Genomic DNA, 6,233 nt, shown 5'->3' on the forward strand with positions numbered 1-6,233 from the left:
ATATATTAAAAGCATATACACCAAATTTGCAATGAAACCTTAACTTAAATAATATTTATAAAATTTTTATTGACATAAATATTGTATCAATCGATTATAAAGAGAATTAAAATTGCGAAATTGTATGAGGTCAATATTTTGATGATTGGCTCAATTTAGAGTTGGAAGATGGCAAGATGGTGAACTAATTTTGATTAGCTTCCAAGTGAAGAATAGTCCCACATCGGAAAAAGTGGAAAGTGAAGTGATGATGGGCTACTATAAAAAGGGAAGAAATGGTTGGGAGAAAATTATCTTTGCGCTTGGGGCAATGACGCAGCTAGTGAGGTACTAACCGAGGCGCGTCTATTGCTGGTTGAAAACTATTTCCAAACCCCCTCTTAGGCCTGGGTTCAGCCCAGGCCTTCGAGAATTTCTGGAAGGGCTCCCCTCGGGGTAAAGCCCTACAAGTTATAAAGCACAAATGTTTAGTTTTAAAAATTGGCCCATTGGGCCGATTCGTGAATCGAGGTCTCGACAATGACCCATTGGTGAAAGAGGACTGTTTGTTTTTCTCTTTTTTGTTGTCATTCAACCAAACCAGTTTCAGCGTAATTTTCATGTTGCTGGTCTGGCAAAATATTCGGACGACTTTTTTTTTTTTTTAGAGATTTTTTCGATCCAAATAAATTGATAATAAATTCGGATTGTTGAAGACGAATAGAAGAAGAGACGAAGAAAAAGAAGAGACTATCGAATGTGAGGGAATGATTTTAGGGTGGGTTTGTTTTATTTTATTTTTTATTTTTTTAATTGTTTTATTATTTTTCTTTTGGGCTAAATGTGAATGTAATAATAATAATAATATAATTAGCTCGACTATTGGGTCATGGGTTTAAAATTTAATCCAAGGTATCAAGTTTTTTTCTTTGTCGTATCCCTTCACATATCTGAAAGGAGATAAATGTGTTTGAAATAATTTTTTTTTTAAAATTAAAAAAAAGCAGTTACTTTATTTCATGTATCTGACATTGACATGTATCTGCAATGTATATGGATGTATCAAGTATCATATATATATATATATATCTGATACCGATTCTTTGCCCCCTTTGAAGTATTTGTGCTTCACAGGTTTCGAGTCTAGTATCTATTTGGTTTCTAGATTTTAAAATGTTACACATATGGTCCTTAAGTTTTGAATTTTGTTTCAATTTTGTCCCTAGGTTTTAAGATTTCACATTTTTAACCTTAATATTTCATTAAATACTCACTTTCAATCATTATTGTCAATTTCTATTAATTAATTAAAAATAATTATGATGTGGAATTTTAAATTTAATTTGAAAATTTCTATTAATTAATTAAAAAAAATCATGAAGTCAAATTTTAAAATTAATTTCAAAAGTGAAAAAGATAATAATACTTAATTAATTTAATTCTTTTAATGATTTTTAATTTATTAACATAAATTAACACTAAAGACAGAAATAAGTACATTCAAACCCTTTACTGGAAAGGGTCATAGGGCCAAAGAACCTAGAGCTAGTACATTCAGACTTCTATGGTTCAATGAATGTAAAAGCTAGGGGAGGTTACGAATATTTCATCACCTTTACTGATGATTATTCAAGATATGGGTATGTTTATTTGATGTAACATAAGTCTGAATCTTTTGAAAGATTCAAAGAATTCAAGGCTGAAGTTGAAAATGCATTAAGTAAAACAATAAAGACATTTCGATCTGATCGAGATTGAGAGTTTATGGATCTGACATTCTAAGACTATCTGATAGAATATAGAATTGTATCCCAACTCTCAGCACCTAGTACACCTAAGTAGAATGGTGTATCAGAAAGGAGAAATTGAAACCTATTGGACATGGTTCGGTCTATGATGTGTTATACTTCCTTACCTGACTCATTTTGGGGTTATGCAGTAGATATTGCAATGTATATTTTGAACTATGTTCCATCCAAGAGTGTTATTAGAACACTTTTGGAGTTATGGAATGGTCGTAAAGCTAGTTTACGTCATTTCAGGATCTGGAGTTGCTTAGCACATGTGTTTGAGGCTAATCCTAATAAATTGGAATTTCGTTCAAAATTGTGCCGATTTGTAGGCTACCCCAAAGGAACGAAAGGTGATTACTTCTTTGACCCTAAAGAAAATAAAGTGTTTGTATCGACAAACGCTACTTTTCTTGAAGAATACCACATAAGGGAGCGTAAGCCCCGCAATAAAATTGTGTTGAATGAACTTTCCAAAGAAACTACTGAACCATCAACAAGAGTTGTTGAAGAACCTAACACATCAATAAGAGTTGTTGAAGTTGGATCATCTAGTAGGTCAAATCCACCTCAAGTGTTGAGGAAACCTCAACGCAGTGGGTGTAAACCCCAACTCTCCAAGCATGTTTAGCCATAAGAATGTTATATTAATTATTTGATAAGGGGAGATCTATGGTTACTTACAGTTGTTACGAAGGAAAGGAAGGAAAAACAAATTAATTGAAGAACTCAATAATTGGAATTAGCTGGAAGTACTAAGTGCTAGATGAGGTGGTGGTTTGACCATTGAACATGAGAGGCGGCAGGAAGTATAAAAGGAAGAGAAAATTCAGAAGCTCGATTTTGGCAAATGACTTGAGCAAATTAAGTGAGATCAGTTCCATTTGAAAGTTTGGGAGAATCTAGTTTTTGAGGTTGTTTTGTCGGAGAGAGATCTCACAAGGAGAAGAACAAAAAGTGAAGAATTTACAGAAGAGGCAGATTCTCGGATTAATCAGAGCCTAGGGTGAAGATTGGAAGCTCCAAGCAAGATTACAAGGAATTTGGGGTTGAGATTTTAGGGTAAGAAAGCTAACTCAATTCTAAACAAGTTTGTAAAATGAAGTTTCTTGAAAAGAGTCTTAGATTTTGAGTTATGAATTTTTGAAGTTGAAATAAGAAATTGGTGCGTAAACAGGCAGCTGCTTGGGAAGATTAAGCAAACAGCTCACCATTGTGAGCAAGAGCGAGAGCGAGATAAGAAAATGGGCGAGATAAGAAAGAGGTGGATCTCACTAAGGATGAAAATATCGCTGGTTTTGTGCTGAATCTCACTGGAAAGTGGCAAATCTCGCTAGAAAGTGGTAAATCTCGCTCATGAGGATGATCTCACTCATGAGGGTGATCTCGCTCATGATGATCATCTCACTAGTAATATTGATTTTGTTGATGAAAGTTTCATTAGTAAGTAAACTATCTGAAGCATTTTAATGAGAATTCTAAGTAATCTAACCGGGAATTATGTCCTTTCAGGCCAAGAGAAGCTAGGAGATGCATATAATCCGTTAAGAGCCTTGACGAGCTGTGAGTGACTAAAATGAACTTAATGCTTTCAATGTTTATGTAGAAAAGACCATGTAAGTTACACCGACGTTGATGATGAATTTATACTTTCTCAAGCAACAAATGTTTAATGAATAATATAGCATACCTTTTTCAACTTGTATATGTTTTAACGCATGCCAAGGTATGTTGTGAATTCATCACAAAAGTTAAGTTCCTATGTTGAAGCATGTGTTTTGGAGGAAGGCTATGATAGAATGAGTCTTTGTGTAAATAGTATGTAATAAAGCTTAATTTGATGCTAGAAAATAACCCGGTACTGAAGGACATGGAGAAGATATCTGGTTAATAGGTAACTAGGGAGAGGTGTCATCTTCAGGCAACTATTTTTCTTTTCATATTTTAATAGTACCTAAGGTGTTGATGGTACTTAGAAAACTCTACGTGCACGTAGGTAGTTTTAAATGAGAGGCCGAAGTATGGGTCTCCTAGGCTATATACTAGCAAAGGGAGGTCGAAGTATGGTCTCTTTGCCGGTGACAGACGTTGGGAGCTAGAGCAATGTATGCTCGTTCTCAACTAAGGAATAATAATGTTTAATGATATTTAAGAATGTTTATCAATGTTTATGTTTAGAGGAAGGTGCTTGAGATGCTCATCGATATATTTACATGTTTATAATGATGTAATGTGTGGTGTAATATGATTTTATAATCACTTACTGAACTACTAGCTCACATATTTTCTATGTTTTCCTTTTCCAGGTAGCGGTTAGATTCCTCAAGGTTGATCCTGCTAATGCTTGCCACTGAAAGGCCCGGCTTGTTAAGAAGAATTTAGGTTGATGGTCTGTCTATGTATACATGTTATGAGAGGGATTAGGGCTTTGTAAGTGATGTTTGGGCCTAACTGTAAATATTTTACTTGTAGATGTCATGTCATGACTGTTTGCATGTGATTATATAAACTTATGTAGAACCTTATGGCGACGTGCTGTATGTGTACATTAATAATGTTTAATAGGTTGGTATTCAGGTTAGAGGGCTAAGGTGGTAAGTGCTGGCAGTAGGGCTACCAACTACTACCGATCGTCACATCTTCTTCCAGATTAAGAGGGTAATCTGGGAGGGGGTGTGACAAGTTAGTATCAGAGCATAAGGTTTTGGGAATGAGAGGGAAAGTTCATGCATAAGTCTAAGTCCCGAAAGTGTGAGTCCCTAACATGTGTACATTGTAATAGATGGAATGCCGAGGCAAATTGGTAGACAGAATAGGCAGACAAAAGGCAGAAATGCTTACGCTACCGATAGAGGCCTGGAGGGTAGAAAGAACCCACCGGGAGGAAAGAGGAAGGTGAACGATCGAGTGGGTCAGGAAATGACGTCTGAGGGAAAGCCTAGTACTCCCCAAGCAAGGGCAGATTCCCAGCTAGAAGATATAGTTTTTGACAAGATAGCGCAGAGGTTAGCAGCTAGTGTAGGCTCAGTATGGGCCGACTCTGAGAAGAAATATGGCATTGAGAGGTTTAAAGCCCTAGGGGCTGTGACATTCGAGGGTACAGTAGACCCAGCTGAAGCTGAGTTATGGCTGGATGTAATTGAAAAATGTTTCAACATTATGGGCTGCCCAGAGAATAGGAAGGTAGGATTAGCCACCTTTCTACTGCAGAAAAGAGCGGAGAAATGGTAGAAGGTGATATCCGTCAGACGAGCCAGTACAGATGCGATGTTATGGCCTGAAAAGACAAGTACTACCCCAGTTCGTTCCAGAAGAATCTCCTACTGAATAGTTCTATGAGCGCGTTCGGATCGCTCCGATCTCACCGTGACCGAAATACATATTATACATTCAATACATACAGTTATGCAAACAAACACTAATTATCGGCATACCAGTGAAGATAGTCTTCGAACTTCGGAACTCAATGCAGCGGAACCCTCCAAGCGATCTACCAACGCTCAACAGTAGCATCAACGACAGCAGCATGAACAACCGCACGAACACGAACGCCACGGGTATGACACCACCAGTAAAGAGCCCCGGGTATTCTCGGAGTGAGAACCCAAAGCGTGGTCTTTGGTGAAATTGGTAGAGGAAAGAGGAAACACGAATCGTTTAGGCGATACGCAAGTGGGAGGGAAAAAGTCGCTAATCGCATAGCAGAATGCTTATAGTTTAGAAGAAGCTACACGATCGTGTAGGTTTTATTGAACAATCATTTTAGGAAAAGGTATACGATCGTTTAGCAAAATCGGCATATTATACGATCGTGTAGGAAACAATGTGTGATCGTTTAGGCACGAGGTGGACGATCGTTTAGGCGGAGAGTGCTATCGTATAGGCTCTTGAAAAAACTTAAGCGATCGTTTTCTTTTCTCCAACGCGCACTTGCGAAATTCTTTTGGATGATTGAACAAAATGAAAACTATTTTCATTTTAATTCATCGATTACAATAACCGACGCTGTCCACTAACCCACGACCGAACGTGAAATTTGGATTTATTATCATATAATTAATCAACTAATTAATTATAAATATAATCATATTATATTTTTATCCTATAGTTGATAATCATATATCTACTATAGTATTTTCTCCTCTACTTGATATAAATCATATTAAATATCTAATTTCCTCCAAAATAATATATCTCATACATTTAGCCAATTATATCATATATAATTAACCAATCCAATTATATCATATATAATCGAACTTCCTCTTGTCAATTTGAACATTTCAAATTAACCCAAACACTGGTTATCGACTTTATCCAAGCTACCCAGGGGACCTAATGAACCTGTGGCTCAAAGTTCCAACGGTCTGTGAATAGCTGATTAAACTCTTTAGTCATGAGATCCACCATCTATTAACTGTCAGGCATTCCACTAAAGACCAACAACTGAACTCTTCTTACCAC

General features: G+C 36.4%; 1 non-coding gene across 1 annotated transcript; it reads left to right on the forward strand.

The window, feature by feature from the left end:
• Positions 1-292: 292 nt before the first annotated feature.
• LOC120078915 lies at positions 293-443 on the forward strand. Its single transcript, XR_005482189.1, has one exon. It is a non-coding gene; the product is annotated as a U4 spliceosomal RNA (small nuclear RNA).
• The last annotated feature ends 5,790 nt before the right edge of the window (positions 444-6,233 follow it).

This window comes from Benincasa hispida, chromosome 5, assembly GCF_009727055.1.
Source record: "Benincasa hispida cultivar B227 chromosome 5, ASM972705v1, whole genome shotgun sequence".
Lineage (NCBI taxonomy): Eukaryota > Viridiplantae > Streptophyta > Magnoliopsida > Cucurbitales > Cucurbitaceae > Benincasa > Benincasa hispida.